Here is an 18,701-nt window from a genome sequence, read left to right as displayed (position 1 = left end):
GTCAGTGGTATATACAGTATACAAAGTCTGGATACTATATGGACCACGAACCACAAGACTCTGTATACTGTATATATCACTGACCACAAGACTATGGATACTATATGTACCGCTGACCATCAGACTCTGGATACTATGACTCTGGATACTATATGTACCACTGACCATTAGACTCTGGATACTATGACTCTGGATACCATATGTACCACTGACCAACAGACTCTGGATACTATATATACCACTGACCACCAGACTCTGGATACTATATGGACCACGAACCACCAGACTCTGTATACTGTATATATCACTGATTACAAGACTCTGGATACTATATGTACCGTTGACCATCAGACTCTGGATACTATGACTCTGGATACTATATGTACCACTGACCAACAGACTCTGGATACTATATGGACCACGAACCACCAGAGTCTGTTGGTCAGTGGTACATATAGTATCCAGCGTCATAGTATCCAGAGTCTGATGGTCAGCGGTACATATAGTATCCAGAGTCTTGTGATCAGTGATATATACAGTATACTGAGTCTGGTGGTTCGTGGTCCATATAGTATCCAGAGTCTCGTGGTCAGTGGTACATATAGTTTCCAGAGTCTGGTGGTCAGTGGTATATATGGTATCCAGAGTCTGGTGTCAATGGTATATATATATATATATATATATATATAGTGTTCAGAGTCTTGTGGTCAGTGATACATATCACATCCAGAGTCTGGTGGTCAGTGATACATATAGCATCCAGAGTCTGGTGATCAGTTATACATATAGCATCCATAGTCTGGTGGTCAGTGATACATATAGTTTCCAGAGTCTGATGGTCAGTTGTATATATAGTGTCCAGAGTCTGGTAGTCAATGGTACACATAGTATCAAGAGTCTTGTTGTAAAGGATCTGCCAGACACAGCTTGTGTCGACGCCCGTGGTTAATCAGTCTGCATCTGTTCCTAGGTCTGATAGAGTGACTTGATCTGCTACCACTCAGGCTGGTAGGCTGAGGAGTGGGAGAACCTATCACAGCCTGGCCAGACGGTTCTAGCTCCCGCCCTTATTTATACCTTCATTTGCTGCTTGTCCTTTGCCTGTGATTCTCTCTTGTTTCCTGGCTCTGCTGTTCCTGCTATTACTATTGACCTCTGCTTCATATTGACCCTAGCTTTACTGACTCAGCTCCTGCTCTGTGTTTGTGTAATGACGGGGTAGGGAGACAGACAGGTGAGCCCTAATCTACCCGAAACTCAGTCCCTGCCTACTTGCAACGACCCGTCCTAGGCAACGGCAAAAGAACAGATTTTGACCCTGGGTAGTCAGCAGGTACATTACATAAAGTCAATAGAGGGAATGCCTGCAGGCAGACAGAACCATTTTCCTGACCACCCAAAAGTTGATAGAAAATAAATTTTATTATCAAATTTTATTAAGCTACGTATAGCACAAAACAGACCACGTATAACAGTTTAAAATTATCACTGCCGAGGACCGAAGTTATAGTGAAGGCAACCAGCTGGAGGAGCCAGCAAGGTATTAGACAGCCAGGAATGAATGCCGTCTGACAGTCAGTCAGGAGGCAGCGTGCCACACTTAAAGTAGGGCAATAGATTCGGTTAGGCAGGAATTAAAAACACTTAGAGCCCCCCCGACATGTTTCGCTAACTAGTAGCGTCCTCAGGGGTACATGGGGCTAATGGCGGCGCCGCGAGAAAACTGCTCCTCTTATGGGAGTATAGGATGACGTGAGGTGGGTGTGTGGATGGCCGCCAATCGGGCGAAGGCAGACAACCAGAGCAGCAGGGAAGAGTGAACAGCCAATTGTGGGCCATGTATGAAGCAGCCTATGACAGCCGGCGAGCTGCGCAGTAGTATAGACAGAAGTGCCGAGATAGTTATGAAACGGCACGTCTGCGCAGTAGAGCAGCTGAGGGACTTAGAACAAGGCAGGACAGAACAAGAACATAGCGGGGCATAAAAGATCGGCGCAGGCGCTATGAAAGCCAGGCCGAACTTAGTGCAGAGAACAGCCGACAGGCACCACAAATCCCCCAATGCCGAGTAGGGAGGGAGAATGCAAAGAATGTGGGCGCCTGCGCAGTAGCGCAGGGAAAGCACTTAAAGTAATGCCGAGTCGGGAGAAAAAATGACAGGTCAGCGCAGGCGCAATAGATGTCCATCTGGACTTAGCACATGAGGTGATGTCAAACCTGACACCAACACCGATTCAGGGCAGAGTGACTGCATCTGCGCAGTAGGGCAAGATAAGAACTTAGAGAATACACCGAGTACAGGGAGGACACAGGCACTCGGCGCAAGCGCCGTAGGCGTCCCCCTGGACTCAGTGCAGGGATTGATGTGCATCCACCCGTCAAAATGTGACAGCGGACGCACAACCAATCTCACAGTAGTTATTAAGAATAAAGTACCTGAGCCATGAAAACAGAATTATACCCAGACTGCAGGGACAATGTCAAATATGAAAACAGAATTATACCCAGACTGCAGGGACAATGTCAAATATGCGCAAACATTGTAGGTGTCCCTCCTTATTACAACCAGCACAAAGAGCACAACATCTGCCCCCCACTCTGGTAAGGCAGCAGATGCCTGCACACATGGCCCAAATATGAAGCCGCACACAGAAAAAAACCCCCATCTTCACCAGTACAGCACCATGAAAGAAATCCATTACAGTACAACAGATAATAAACGCCGCCATACTGAAAGAATATACATGGTCAAATGTTAGGACAGTAATTAAAATAGCCAATATATCAGAAACACACCTACTCCGTTAGGAGAGGCCAGATGGATAAGTATACAGCGGTTAAAAAATGCCAGAAGCCAACGCATCATACATTATTAAAATAAAAAATAGATAGAGACGTCCATACGGAATGCAGGGAAGGGGACAACACAATCACAGAAAAGCACTATATGTGAACCCCTCGTTAAGTCCCTGAGGAGTCATAGAGCCAAGACGGTGGATCCATCGTGCTTCCTCCTGTAGGAGCCTACGATCCAGGTTACCAGCCCTAGGTCCCAACCTTAGCTGTACAATGGCCCAAAATTGGAGCGACTTGGGGCCATCGGGATGAAACCTATGCATGTGTCTAGAGAGGGTGGTATCCTCCTTAAGATTTATGGTACTTAGGTGTCTAGATACTCTCCTCCTTAATTCCTGCAGAGTCTTACCGACATATAGCTTCGGGCAGGAACATCTGGCTAGATACACAACGCCAGTACTTTGACAGTTAAGAAACTGCTTGATGTCATACGACCTCCCATCCACAGGATTAGTGAAGCTCTTTACCCTGGGCATCACAGGGCAAAAGGAGCACCTACCACAGGGATGAAAACCTGTGACAGGTGATTTTAACCAAGTGGATGAGGTATTGGAAGAAGTTGACGAATAGTGACTATGTACCAGAAGGTCGCGTAGATTCTTCCCTCTACGGTAGGTGATAGCGGGGTTAGCAGGAATGACACTTTTTAAATCAGGGTCAGCAGTGAGGATGGACCAGTGTCTTTTCAAAACCCCAACCACCTGGGAGGAACACACATCAAAAGTGCCAATGCAACGGATGGCAGTAGACGATGTTGGCAATGCAGATTTGGCACCTCTGTCAGAGAGTAAGTCAGATCTATGAGACGCCCTAGCTCTAGCATAAGCCCTATGCAACCATTTTTTTTTTTTTTTTTGGATACCCTCGTGCCTGAAATTTTTGATAGAGTCCGTCGCACTCTCTCTGAAAAGATAGCTCATCAGAGCAATTACGCTTGGCACGCAGGTATTGACCAATAGGTATCCCTCTTTTAAGGGCAGGAGGGTGATGGCTATCCCAGTGCAAGAAACTATTAGTAGCTGTGGCTTTACGGAATATATCAGTTTGGACACCCCCACCAGGGTCCAAAGAGATCTTAAGGTCAAGAAAATCAATCACCCGGTCATTTATATCGTAGGTGAATTTCATGCCGATAGAATTGTTGTTGAGCATAGACATGAAGTCAGTAAAGGTGTTGACATCCCCATCCCACAGGATGAGAATGTCGTCAATGTATCTTCCCCAAAATAAGATATGTGACGTGAAAGAAAGAAGATCGTCAGAAAAAACGATAATGTCTTCCCACCAACCAAGAAATAGGTTGGCGTAAGTAGGTGCACAAACGGTGCCCATGGCTGTGCCTTTTATCTGATGATAATATTTGGCATCGAAGGTGAAAAAATTATGAGTGAGTAAAAAACTTAATAATGACAGAACAAAATTGCAACGGGGTACAACTGGGCGACAGTCCCTACGCTCAGTAAGTGCACGACAGACAAACAGACAAGGGTACACAGAAGCTAGGGAAACGGAGCAGCTGCCCACGGAGACACCGTGAGCAACGAGAGAAGTGAACGAGCCGAGTCAAAGCAGGAGTGCACGAGATGCAAAACGCTGAGCAGGAGAGTGGTCAGTAAGCCAAGGTCAATAACAAGAAGAGGATCAGTAGTTCAAGCAGCAGCAGCAGAGCCAGGAAACAAGCAGAGCAGAATCACAGGCAAAGGAGGAACAGGAAAGGCAGGTATAAATAGACAGTGGGCGGGAGCTAGCTCCGTCTGGCCAGGCTGTGATAGGCTCTCCCACTCCTAAGCCTGCCATCCTGAGTGGTGGAAGATGGAGTCAGTCTCACAGACATAGGAGCAGGTGCAGACTGATTACCCACAGGCGTCGACACAGAAGTTGTGTCTGGCAGATCCTTTACAGTTTGGTACCTTGTACACTCCTGGTTTGACTCGGCTCGTTCACTACTCTTGTTGCTCACGGTGTTGCCATGGGCAACTGCCCCATTTCCCTTAGCTTCTGTGTACCCCTGGATGTTTGTCTGTCGTGCACATATTGAGCGTAGGGACCGTCGCCCAGTTGTACGCCGTCGCCTAGGACAGGCCATGCAAGTAGGCAGGGACTGAGTGGCTGGTAGATTAGGGCTCACCTGTCTGTCTCCCTTCCCCGACATTACATAATCACCGGCCCATATACCTTTTCTACCTTGGTTCCTACACAACTATGGACCCCCTTGAGACCCTGGCTCAGCAAATGCAGGGTCTCTCCCTACAGGTCCAAGACCTGGCTCAGTGGTGCAACCAGCGTGATGCTAACCAGGTAGTGCCCTCCACCTCACCTCTTGAACCCCACCTAAAGTTGTCTGACCGTTTCTCAGGGGACCGGAAGACTTTTTTTCTCCTTTCGGGAGAGTTGTAGGCTCTATTTCCGTCTAAGGCCCCACTCCTCAGGTTCTGAGAGCCAGCGAGTGGGTATAATTATATCCCGGCTCCAGGACTGCCCCGAAGAATGGGCCTTCTCCTTGGCTCCTGACGCCCCTGAACTTTCCTCTGTTGACCTTATTTTTTCTGCTCTCGGGCTCATCTATGACGAGACTGACAAGACTGCCTTTGCCGAGAGTCAGTTGGTGACCTTACGTCAGGGTAAGAGACCCGTTGAGGAGTACTGTTCTGACTTTAGGAAGTGGTGTGTAGCTTCTCGGTGGAATGACCCTACCTTGAGGTGCCAGTTTAGATTGGGTCTGTCGAACACCCTGAAAGACCTGTTAGTTAGCTATCCCTCTTCTGACTCTCTAGATCAGGTTATGGCTTTAGCGGAATGTCTTGACCGACGTCTCAGGGAACGACGACTTGAACGTTTTTGTGCCTTCCCCTCTGGCTCCCCCATGATGGCTCCCGAGGTTCCATTGCTTCGTTCTTCCACGGAAAACTCGGATGAACCAATGCAACTCGGGGCCTCCGTGTCTTCCCAACAACGTAGAGAGCTCCGCAGGAAGAATAGTCTCTGCTTGTACTGTGGGGATGATATATTTAAATAGGTATTACCCTCTTACAATTTTATATATAATATGCTAGAGTAATTCACACTAGGTGTACACCACCAATTGTCGATATATGAAAAAGGAACGGGGAGTGGGAAAAGTAGTGTGTTTTGTAATTGCAAAAAAATAAAAAATACTTTATTATTAAATTTATATTAAAACAATGTTAGATGAAAAATGATGTTGCGCCAAAGTCCCCTAAATTGGCGCACTATGACAAATTATGTCTGATTTAGATTGCTCCGGATTGTAAAGAATATATATGTGTCTAACCTCCCCCTTATTTAGTAATAGAGAGGAAACTATAATAGTCCCTAAACCAGAAATTGGGTTGTTAAATAATTGCAAATAACTGTCCCCCTCAGTGTCAATGATGAGACAGTCTGATTGCACATGAACCCAGAGGTTCCTTCAACGGGCTGATAGTGAAGCCCAGCGGTGGAGAAACCCCTGTATTAATGTGACTGTAATGGGTTACATGTACATGTGTCTTATATGAATAGACACAGCACAGCAGAGTTGCAACTGCTGCATACTAGGAACTGAACAGGAGAAGGGAATAGACTGGGCCACAGTGTGTAACGGGCGGCGGGTCCGCTGAATTGCCTTGGTAGTGATCTAAAGTATCTGTAAAATTCCTATCAGGCAGTATAATCACTTCCCCCCAGCTGATGTATACTAACAACCTAGCTGTCAGGGTTTACAACAATTTATGTGGGCTAGCAAATAGGCTGCGGTCAGCTGAGTATTTATGACTGCACACAGCAGCAAAGAAGCCCCCGTCAAAGACAAACACTGTGTGTGTTGTCTTCAGTGGCGGATTAAGTAGACCATGGGCCCTGGGCTGTTACCCAAACTTGGGCCCCCCTTCCTCACCGCCGCCCTGCCGCGCCGTAACTATTTTTAACACTACCTTTCTGGGCAAGCATTAACAGTGTTACGATTTCCCTTGTCACAGGGCTGTGTCCATACATACTGAGAGTATCACACTGTGCAGGGACACATCCTCCTGACAAGGGGAATTGTCTATCAGTCCTGGACTACAGAAAGACTTTTTGTGAAATACAAGGATTCCTATAATAAACATGTCAGGAGAGGTGACAGATTCTCTATAAATCTAGTGACTCACAGGTGACGACGTCTCAGATTCTAGTAGTTTTCTTCCTCTTTTCTTCTCCATCCGGTCCAGCGCTCATGACGACTTCTCCCGGCCATGACTCATTTCTGCAGAATTTGCCACTCAGACGTCTCCTCACTTTTCCAACATTTCCACACCTATAAACGAAAATAAAGTTATTATGGTGCCACATACTGTGCCCCTAAATATAATAGCACTAAACACTGCGTGCCTGAATATAATACCACACACTGTAAAACGCCACATACACACACAGCCCCCTGTACATAGTGCCACACACAGCCCCCTGTACATAGTGCCACACACAGCCCCTGTAGATATTACACACCCCCATAGATATCGCCATACACAGCCCCCTCTATATATCACACATTCCCCCCGTAGAGAGCGTTACACACAGCCCCATATAGATAGTGCCATACAGCCCCCTGTAGAGAGCGCCACACAGCCCTCCCCCTCTTGTAAATAGCACCAAAAAGCCCCCCCCCCTATAAAGAGCGCCACACACATACCACTGTGGATAGCACTACACAGCCCCCCCTTGTATATAGTGCTACACAGCGCTCCCCCTTGTATATAGTGCCACACAGCGCCCCCCCCTTGTATGTAGTGCCACACAGCACTCCCCTTGTATATAGTGGCACACAGCGCTCCCCCTTGTATATAGTGGCACACAGCGCTCCCCCTTGTATATAGTGACACACAGCGCTCCCCCTTGTATATAGTGCCTCACAGCGCTCCCCCTTGTATATAGTGCCACAATGTTATGTACACATTTAAAAACTTTATATCATAATTTTTTATATATATATATATATTAGTATGTGTGTGATTGATTGATTTTATTAAAAAATATTTTTACTTTTTGAGATACAGCTGCTTTGTATCCTGTATCCGTCAGGTCAGCAGGACTGACAGGATCAGTGACACGCAGGATCCACCTCAAATCTATCACATCTAAGATTATAATTTAGCGCAGGGCCCGTGTCACTGATCCCGTCAGTCCTGCTGACCTGACGGATACAGGATACAAAGCAGCTGTATCTCAAAAAGTGAAAATATTTTTTAATAAAACGTAATTACAAAGTTGCACCAAACACACATTTTTATAAAAAATAAATTAAAACGACGTGATTTTTGCGACGTTTTTTCCATAGACAATGCAGGTTTCGTTTTTTATCGTTTTTATACACACCTTTTTTGCTATTTTAGAATTTTTATTCATAAAGTTTGAAAATAATAGTAAAAAAAATAAGCTTTTTTACGTTTCAGCTATTTTTTTTGGTAACAACATAGTTTTACCCTAAAATAGACCTTTTATTTGTGATCGCCATTGTTTACCGTAAATTTTAATATATTACATGTCTATATTAGGGTAATTGGGTCAGCGCTAGCGTTACAACAATGATTGGCGGGGGGAACGTTTTTTTTGGGGGTGGGTATTTTATGTGTATTTATTATTTAATTTTTTTTTGCACTTTACTTTATTATTTTTTTATTACTGTGGTCTGTCCCCCAAAGGTCAAAAAAGACCTTTGGGGAACTTTATATATACTTTTTCTTTCTTTTACACCATGTTTTTCCACTGTAACTGGAGCTGCACAGCAGCCCCAGTTACAGGGAAAATCAGCCCTCTCATAGTGACGATTGTCACTAATAGGGCTGTGCTGGGTCTAGTTAGACCCAGCAACAGTCTGCCACTAACGGCACCCGGCGATCATGTGACCAGTCACATGATCACCGGGAGGAATAGAGACAGCGCCGCTGCTGCTGTCTCTATTCCTATACACAGCGTTCATTGAACGCTGTGTAAGACATCGGAGAAGACAGAAGCAGAATAGCTGCTTCTGTCTTCTCCTCAGGGTCCCCGGCAGTCACTGACAGCCGGAGACCCGACATTCAGCTGCCCGATCGCGCGGGCAGCAAGTTAAAACCCGAGCCGTAGAAAGTCTATGGCTCGGGTTTTAAGGACCCGTCCCTGACCGCTGGCCGTAAAAATACAGCCAGCGGTCGGGAACCAGTTGGGCAGGAGGATAAGCCTGTACTGACCTCAGCGCCGGTGACCGCCCGCCCGGCTCTTCTTGCAGCTTTGGAGTAACAGAACAGCCGTCCGTCGCTGTTCTGTTACTCAATGGCGGCGCCCGCACTTGTCAGGGAGGCGTGTCCTACCCCTGGATCCCGGCCAATTCTCTGCTCCTCCCCTCCTCATCTTCGGCTTGTAGCAGCGCTAGCGCGCTGAATAGGTTTGCAAAATGATGTGCGGTTCGGGCTGCCATGGGCCCCCTGGGAGCCTCGGGCCCCGGGCGGCCGCCCGAATCGCCCATATGATAATCCGCCACTGGTTGTCTTATTTGTCAAAGCTCGATGTAGCAGAGCCGTTACTGCTACATTCAGGTCTCCAGCCCTGCAAGGAGACCTGACAGGCCAGCCACGCTCCCGGGCAAACGATCACACAGGCAGCGCGCCTGGACTGCGTTCTCCAGCTCCACACAACAGTGAGTACTCTGCCTAACAGGCAGTAAGGATATTGTACCACTGTTTGTTTGTCTGTGCAAGATAAGGCTGCCTGGTGAGTCGCGTATATGTGGGGAGGGCTGGAGGGAGCCGAGCTGCTGTCAGCTGTTTGAGTACGATCCTGTCTCAAACTTAGCTCAGCTCCGTGCACTCATGCACAAAGAGCTGCTCAGGCAGCCCGGCGTGCAGTATTGCCGTGCTTGTTCCCTAACTGTAGCAGATATTCTGCTGATTTGAACATTAAACTGCTATTAGCAGTACGGAGCAAAGTGTTTGGCATCTAACATTGGTGATATTTAAAAGACACCCGACGCGCGTTTCGCCGGTACTTCCGGCTTCTTCCAGGGGTGGCAGCCGCCGGAATCAAAGGCCAGATATGCTAAGAGTTCCTGATTGACAGGAATAGTAACCAATCAAAACAATTTGAGAATGGAAACAAAGTAATGGTGCAACGTGATACCTCTGGTTAGTTCCAGCAATGTATCCATGTTAAAATAACACTGGCTAGGCTCAAGATGCATCAGATTGCAGCTAAAAAAATCTTTCCTTTCTTTCTTTATAACAAAAAACTTTTTTCTTTTTTAAATTGCAGTCATATCAGGACATTCTGCTACATAATAAATGCACATATAGCATTGTCCTGCAGAGGCAGAGATATAAATGTAAATGTAACAAAAGAGGTTAACCTCGTAGATACACAGTACTGCATTGGCAATGATTGCTCAGTAAGTGTGTCAGAGATAGAAATTTTGAATATCAGGCACGATAAACTGGTAATGTGAGACCTTAGTTAGTTCCAGGTTCAAAGAAAACAACCAAAATTGAAACTTTCGTTCATGCCGAACGGTTTAACGGAGTTCATACGGAATATCCACTCACTTTCTCTCCTCAGAAGGGCCTCATCAAGGTTGCCCCCTCTGATGCCCATGTTGAGTTTACAGATGCCCCAACCTTTCAGAGTCTGCCACTCTAGATTATGTCTCTCTTTAAAATGTTTGGCGATTGGAGTAGGTGTGAATATTTTCTTCTGGAGTTTACAATCCTTCTCACCTTTGTCATAGTTTATAATTGACCTGACATGTTCTCCAATACGGATTTTGAGTGCTCTGGTCGTTTTACCCACGTATCTCAAACCGCAGGGGCACTCCAGACAATACACGACTCCTTCGGAGTTACAGTTCATATGTTCTTTGATCTTATACAACGCCCCAAATCCATCAGTGAATTGCTTGGTTGTAGTCAGGATTCTACATGCTTTACATAACTTACAAGGGAAAAACCCCATAATCTGGGCCCTCTTAGTACCGTCACCCCGCGTAAAGTGACTTGCAACCAAAATGTTCGAAATGCTGGTTCCTTTGCGATAACCTGAAAGGGCCCTCTCACCCAAGATTGTGTTTAGATTAGGATCAGATTTAAGTACATGCCAGTGTTTGTTTATAATCTGCATCATGCTATCCCAGTCTGCATGATAGTCAGTGATGAATCTAGGCTGCATGGGGGTTTCAGAGGTTTTGATAGCTGTCTTGGCTCGTGTCTTTTTAGAAATGAGCAATTCTTCACGGTTGGTTCTCAGTGCTATGTTATAGGCCTCTTTGATATTGCGATTGGAGTAGTGTCTCGCCTGCAGCCTAGCCCTCAATTCAACTGCTCGTTTCTTGAAATCAACAAATGTCGAGCAATTGCGTCTCAATCTCAAGAACTCCCCCTTCGATATTGCCCTAATTGTGTTTCTTGAGTGTGCACTTTCGGCAGCTAATAAGCTGTTGGTGGCAGTCACCTTTCTATAAAGATCCGTGTGGAGATTTCTCTCTGGATCTGTGTAGATGAGAACATCTAAAAATGGGATCGACTGTGGGTTATAGTCAAGGGTCAATTTCAGATTAAAATCATTGTCATTCAATTTCTCAATGAGATTCTCCAATTCAAGGACAGAGCCCCCCCAAATGACGAATATGTCGTCAATAAAACGCCTCCAGAGACAGACGTTATCTGTCAAGATTTTTTGCTCATCACAAAAAACAATTACCTCCTCCCACCAGCCAAGATAAATGTTAGCAAATGTGGGGGCCACAGCTGCTCCCATCGCCGTGCCCCTGATTTGCAGGTAAAACCGCCCATCAAATATGAAATAGTTTCGTGTAAGGATAAATCTCAGTGCTTTAAGAATAAAGTCCTTCCTCACAGGGTTCAGACTCGGGTCTCTAGATAGATAATAGTCTACCGCTGAACAGCCCCTGGAGTGATTAATGCTGGTGTACAGACTTTCCACGTCACAGGTTACCAGAATTTCGTCCTGGTTAAGACTGATTCCATCCAACTCTTTCAATATTTGCATGGTGTCTCTGGTGTGGGAAGGTAAGTTCAACACAATATCACCGAGTTCATTGTCGAGCCACTTGTTACACTTCTGCGTGAGATTTCCCACACCAGAGACAATAGGCCTACCTGGGGGGTTCTTAAGGTTTTTGTGGACCTTTGGGAGCATATAAAAAGTGGAAACCCTGGGGCCCTTGACAGATAAAAAACTTTTCTCATTGGGGGTGATCGCTCCCAATGAGAGAGCTTCTGAAATCAGTGCATTGTATTCACTCAAGAATTGAGCTGTCGGATCCCCCCATAACGGTTTATAGCACTGTTTATCAAGAAGCTGCCTCCTTGCTTCACGTATATATTGTTCCTTGGGCCAGATAACAATGTTTCCCCCCTTATCCGATTGTTTAAAGACAACGTCCTGCCACAATCGGAGTTCTTGTAATGCCTGACGTTCCACTTCAGTAATATTGTTCTCTATCCTATGGTATGGGAATGACACAATATCTTGACCCACCAAGTCTAGAAAAACTTTAACCGCTGGGCAAGTGTCCAGAGGACCAAAAATATACCTGATGTAACAAATAACACCACGTAGGCAAAAATAAAATATGTAATTACATATTTTATTTTTGCCTACGTGGTGTTATTTGTTACATCAGGTATATTTTTGGTTTTCTGATATACTATGTCATACCTGATGGTTTGACTTATGCTTCAAGTACAATTTCTGTTGATAAAGTGTCCAGAGGAGGCATAGTAGTTGATTTTGCTTTAAGATGTTTTCTACTCTGGCGTTCCAGTGTGTTTGTATCTCCATCGGTCATATTCTCTGATAAAAGTGATTCAAGATCTCCCAGAGTTGCCGCCTCCTGACCTGTAAGGTCCAACAAATCTGGAAATTGTGTTATCAATTCTTCTACAGGGCTACTGGGTTGAATGTCTCTTTGTGAAAAAATCTTTTTAAATATCAGTTTCCTACCGAAAAGGTGCAGATCTTTAATCACTGTGAATTTATTAAGTCTTGTCGTAAGACAAAAATTGAGGCCCCTCTGCAAGACTTGTGATTGTATGTCAGTAAGAGAGTGCTGCGATAAATTGATCACTCTCATAGAATCTCCCAGAGAATCGGTCATTTGTAGGGTCATCTTCTCTGTTGGTCTTTTCTCTTCCCCTTCCCCCTCTGGGACCCTCTGAAGCCCCATCTCCCTCTGTCCCGTAAAAAAGGGACTTCCGGGACGGTATTGTGATCACTCCCTAAAGCTGGGTGTCTCCTCGGGGAGTTGGCCTGACCCTTGTCCTGATCATAATTTCTGGTCTCTGTATCGGACCCAGAGGCCTCAGTTAGGTCAGTGTCAGTATCTGAGAAATCGTGTGTTCTCTTGATTTTAGCTTGTGAATGCACCTTATTTTAACATGGATACATTGCTGGAACTAACCAGAGGTATCACGTTGCACCATTACTTTGTTTCCATTCTCAAATTGTTTTGATTGGTTACTATTCCTGTCAATCAGGAACTCTTAGCATATCTGGCCTTTGATTCCGGCGGCTGCCACCCCTGGAAGAAGCCGGAAGTACCGGCGAAACGCGCGTCGGGTGTCTTTTAAATATCACCAATGTTAGATGCCAAACACTTTGCTCCGTACTGCTAATAGCAGTTTAATGTTCAAATCAGCAGAATATCTGCTACAGTTAGGGAACAAGCACGGCAATACTGCACGCCGGGCTGCCTGAGCAGCTCTTTGTGCATGAGTGCACGGAGCTGAGCTATGTTTGAGACAGGATCGTACTCAAACAGCTGACAGCAGCTCGGCTCCCTGCAGCCCTCCCCACATATACGCGACTCACCAGGCAGCCTTATCTTGCACAGACAAACAAACAGTGGTACAATATCCTTACTGCCTGTCAGGCAGAGTACTCACTGTTGTGTGGAGCTGGAGAACGCAGTCCAGGCGCGCTGCCTGTGTGATCGTTTGCCCGGGAGCGTGGCTGGCCTGTCAGGTCTCCTTGCAGGGCTGGAGACCTGAATGTAGCAGTAACGGCTCTGCTACATCGAGCTTTGACAAATAAGACAACACACACACAGTGTTTGTCTTTGACGGGGGCTTCTTTGCTGCTGTGTGCAGTCATAAATACTCAGCTGACCGCAGCCTATTTGCTAGCCCACATAAATTGTTGTAAACCCTGACAGCTAGGTTGTTAGTATACATCAGCTGGGGGGAAGTGATATACTGCCTGATAGGAATTTTACAGATACTTTAGATCACTACCAAGGCAATTCAGCGGACCCGCCGCCCGTTACACACTGTGGCCCAGTCTATTCCCTTCTCCTGTTCAGTTCCTAGTATGCAGCAGTTGCAACTCTGCTGTGCTGTGTCTATTCATATAAGACACATGTACATGTAACCCATTACAGTCACATTAATACAGGGGTTTCTCCACCGCTGGGCTTCACTATCAGCCCGTTGAAGGAACCTCTGGGTTCATGTGCAATCAGACTGTCTCATCATTGACACTGAGGGGGACAGTTATTTGCAATTATTTAACAACCCAATTTCTGGTTTAGGGACTATTATAGTTTCCTCTCTATTACTAAATAAGGGGGAGGTTAGACACATATATATTCTTTACAATCCGGAGCAATCTAAATCAGACATAATTTGTCATAGTGCGCCAATTTAGGGGACTTTGGCGCAACATCATTTTTCATCTAACATTGTTTTAATATAAATTTAATAATAAAGTATTTTTTATTTTTTTGCAATTACAAAACACACTACTTTTCCCACTCCCCGTTCCTTTTTCATATATCGACAATTGGTGGTGTACACCTAGTGTGAATTACTCTAGCATATTATATATAAAATTGTAAGAGGGTAATACCTATTTAAATATATCATCCCCACAGTACAAGCAGAGACTATTCTTCCTGCGGAGCTCTCTACGTTGTTGGGAAGACACGGAGGCCCCGAGTTGCATTGGTTCATCCGAGTTTTCCGTGGAAGAACGAAGCAATGGAACCTCGGGAGCCATCTTGGGGGAGCCAGAGGGGAAGGCACAAAAACGTTCAAGTCGTCGTTCCCTGAGACGTCGGTCAAGACATTCCGCTAAAGCCATAACCTGATCTAGAGAGTCAGAAGAGGGATAGCTAACTAACAGGTCTTTCAGGGTGTTCGACAGACCCAATCTAAACTGGCACCTCAAGGTAGGGTCATTCCACCGAGAAGCTACACACCACTTCCTAAAGTCAGAACAGTACTCCTCAACGGGTCTCTTACCCTGACGTAAGGTCACCAACTGACTCTCGGCAAAGGCAGTCTTGTCAGTCTCGTCATAGATGAGCCCGAGAGCAGAAAAAATAAGGTCAACAGAGGAAAGTTCAGGGGCGTCAGGAGCCAAGGAGAAGGCCCATTCTTCGGGGCAGTCCTGGAGCCGGGATATAATTATACCCACTCGCTGGCTCTCAGAACCTGAGGAGTGGGGCCTTAGACGGAAATAGAGCCTACAACTCTCCCGAAAGGAGAAAAAAAGTCTTCCGGTCCCCTGAGAAACGGTCAGACAACTTTAGGTGGGGTTCAAGAGGTGAGGTGGAGGGCACTACCTGGTTAGCATCACGCTGGTTGCACCTCTGAGCCAGGTCTTGGACCTGTAGGGAGAGACCCTGCATTTGCTGAGCCAGGGTCTCAAGGGGGTCCATAGTTGTGTAGGAACCAAGGTAGAAAAGGTATATGGGCCGGTGATTATGTAATGTCGGGGAAGGGAGACAGACAGGTGAGCCCTAATCTACCAGCCACTCAGTCCCTGCCTACTTGCATGGCCCGTCCTAGGCGACGGCGTACAACTGGGCGACGGTCCCTACGCTCAATATGTGCACGACAGACAAACATCCAGGGGTACACAGAAGCTAAGGGAAATGGGGCAGTTGCCCATGGCAACACCGTGAGCAACAAGAGTAGTGAACGAGCCGAGTCAAACCAGGAGTGTACAAGGTACCAAACTGTAAAGGATCTGCCAGACACAACTTCTGTGTCGACGCCTGTGGGTAATCAGTCTGCACCTGCTCCTATGTCTGTGAGACTGACTCCATCTTCCACCACTCAGGATGGCAGGCTTAGGAGTGGGAGAGCCTATCACAGCCTGGCCAGACGGAGCTAGCTCCCGCCCACTGTCTATTTATACCTGCCTTTCCTGTCCCTCCTTTGCCTGTGATTCTGCTCTGCTTGTTTCCTGGCTCTGCTGCTGCTGCTTGAACTACTGATCCTCTTCTTGTTATTGACCTTGGCTTACTGACCACTCTCCTGCTCAGCGTTTTGCATCTCGTGCACTCCTGCTTTGACTCGGCTCGTTCACTTCTCTCGTTGCTCACGGTGTCTCCGTGGGCAGCTGCTCCGTTTCCCTAGCTTCTGTGTACCCTTGTCTGTTTGTCTGTCGTGCACTTACTGAGCGTAGGGACTGTCGCCCAGTTGTACCCCGTTGCCTAGGACGGGTCGTTGCAAGTAGGCAGGGACTGAGTGGCGGGTAGATTAGGGCTCACCTGTCTGTCTCCCTACCCCGTCATTACACAAACACAGAGCAGGAGCTGAGTCAGTAAAGCCAGGGTCAATATGAAGCAGAGGTCAATAGTAATAGCAGGAACAGCAGAGCCAGGAAACAAGAGAGAATCACAGGCAAAGGACAAGCAGCAAATGAAGGTATAAATAAGGGCGGGAGCTAGAACCGTCTGGCCAGGCTGTGATAGGTTCTCCCACTCCTCAGCCTACCAGCCTGAGTGGTAGCAGATCAAGTCACTCTATCAGACCTAGGAACAGATGCAGACTGATTAACCACGGGCGTCGACACAAGCTGTGTCTGGCAGATCCTTTACAACAAGACTCTTGATACTATGTGTACCATTGACTACCAGACTCTGGACACTATATATACAACTGACCATCAGACTCTGGAAACTATATGTATCACTGACCACCAGACTATGGATGCTATATGTATAACTGATCACCAGACTCTGGATGCTATATGTATCACTGACCACCAGACTCTGGATGTGATATGTATCACTGACCACAAGACTCTGAACACTATATATATATATATATATATATATATATATATATATACCATTGACACCAGACTCTGGATACCATATATACCACTGACCACCAGACTCTGGAAACTATATGTACCACTGACCACGAGACTCTGGATACTATATGGACCACGAACCACCAGACTCTGTATACTGTATATATCACTGATCACAAGACTCTGGATACTATATGTACCGCTGACCATCAGACTCTGGATACTATGACGCTGGATACTATATGTACCACTGACCAACAGACTCTGGTGGTTCGTGGTCCATATAGTATCCAGAGTCTGTTGGTCAGTGGTACATATAGTATCCAGAGTCATAGTATCCAGAGTCTGATGGTCAACGGTACATATAGTATCCAGAGTCTTGTAATCCGTGATATATACAGTATACAGAGTCTGGTGGTTCGTGGTCCATATAGTATCCAGAGTCTGGTGGTCAGTGGTATATATAGTATCCAGAGTCTGTTGGTCAGTGGTACATATGGTATCCAGAGTCATAGTATCCAGAGTCTATTGGTCAGTGGTACATATAGTATCCAGAGTCATAGTATCCAGAGTCTGATGGTCAGCGGTACATATAGTATCCATAGTCTTGTGGTCAGTGATATATACAGTATACAGAGTCTTGTGGTTCGTGGTCCATATAGTATCCAGACTTTGTATACTGTATATACCACTGACCACCAGACTCTGGATATTATATGTACCTCTGACCACCAGACTGTGGATACTTTATGTACCACTGGCCACCAGACTTTGGATACTATATGTACCACTGACTATTGGAAACCACATGTAAGTAGATTGGGGTTAGTTCACCAGCACTGGATGAGGGTAAATTCTCTATCGGAGGCGGCTGTATGACAATAGAGACTAGTGATGAGGCCGGTCAGAGTTTGTGTTTAGTCAGTATTTACGTTAGTCGGCAGAGTCACAGGTGGAGTGAAACGCGTGGGGCGATGGGGGTGATGGACAGCACATTGAGTGGCGTCATCCTCATGTTCCATTGGTGTTGGTGCTGCAGGTTTCTTCCAGTGACATAACATATATGATCCCCGTATGGTAAGTTCTTTCTTACGTTTTTTCCTATATGACATTTTATGGCCTGTCACATATAGACACATAAAGGTGAGGTAACCAACAGGGCCACGGGCGTAACTAGGAAAGACTGGGCCCCATAGCAAACTTTTGACTGGGGCCCCCCCTCCCCTGGGTGTCACACAACCCCCCCCCCCTTGTAGATAGTGCCTTTTTTACAAACCCCCCTTTTGATAACGCCATACAGCCCCCCTGTAGATAACGCCATACAGCCCCCTTTGTAGATATCTACAGAGGGGGCTGTATGGCGCTATCTACAGAGGGGGCTGTATGGCGTTATCTACGGGGGGCTGTATGGCGTTATCTACGGGCGGACTGTATGGCGTTCCCTACAGGGGGGGGTGTATGGCGTTCCCTACAGGGGGGGGACTGTATGGCATTCCCTACAGGGGGGGACTGTATGGCGTTCCCTACAGGGGGGGCTGTATGGCACTATCTACAGGGGGAGGCTGTATGGCGCTATCTACAGAGGGGCTGTATGGTGCTATCTATAGGGGGGCTGTATGGCGTTATCTACAGGGGGACTGTATGGCATTATCTACGGGGGGGCTGTATGGCGTTCCCTACAGAGGGGGCTGTCTGGCGTTATCTACAGGGGGGACTGTATGGTGTTACCTACATGGAGTCTGTATGGCTTTCCCTACAGGGGGGGGTCTGTAGGGAAC

This window comes from Rhinoderma darwinii, unplaced genomic scaffold, assembly GCF_050947455.1.
Source record: "Rhinoderma darwinii isolate aRhiDar2 unplaced genomic scaffold, aRhiDar2.hap1 Scaffold_735, whole genome shotgun sequence".
NCBI classification, from domain to species: domain Eukaryota; kingdom Metazoa; phylum Chordata; class Amphibia; order Anura; family Rhinodermatidae; genus Rhinoderma; species Rhinoderma darwinii.
The sequence above is the reverse complement of the archived record's forward strand: the minus strand, read 5'-3'. Positions refer to the sequence as shown.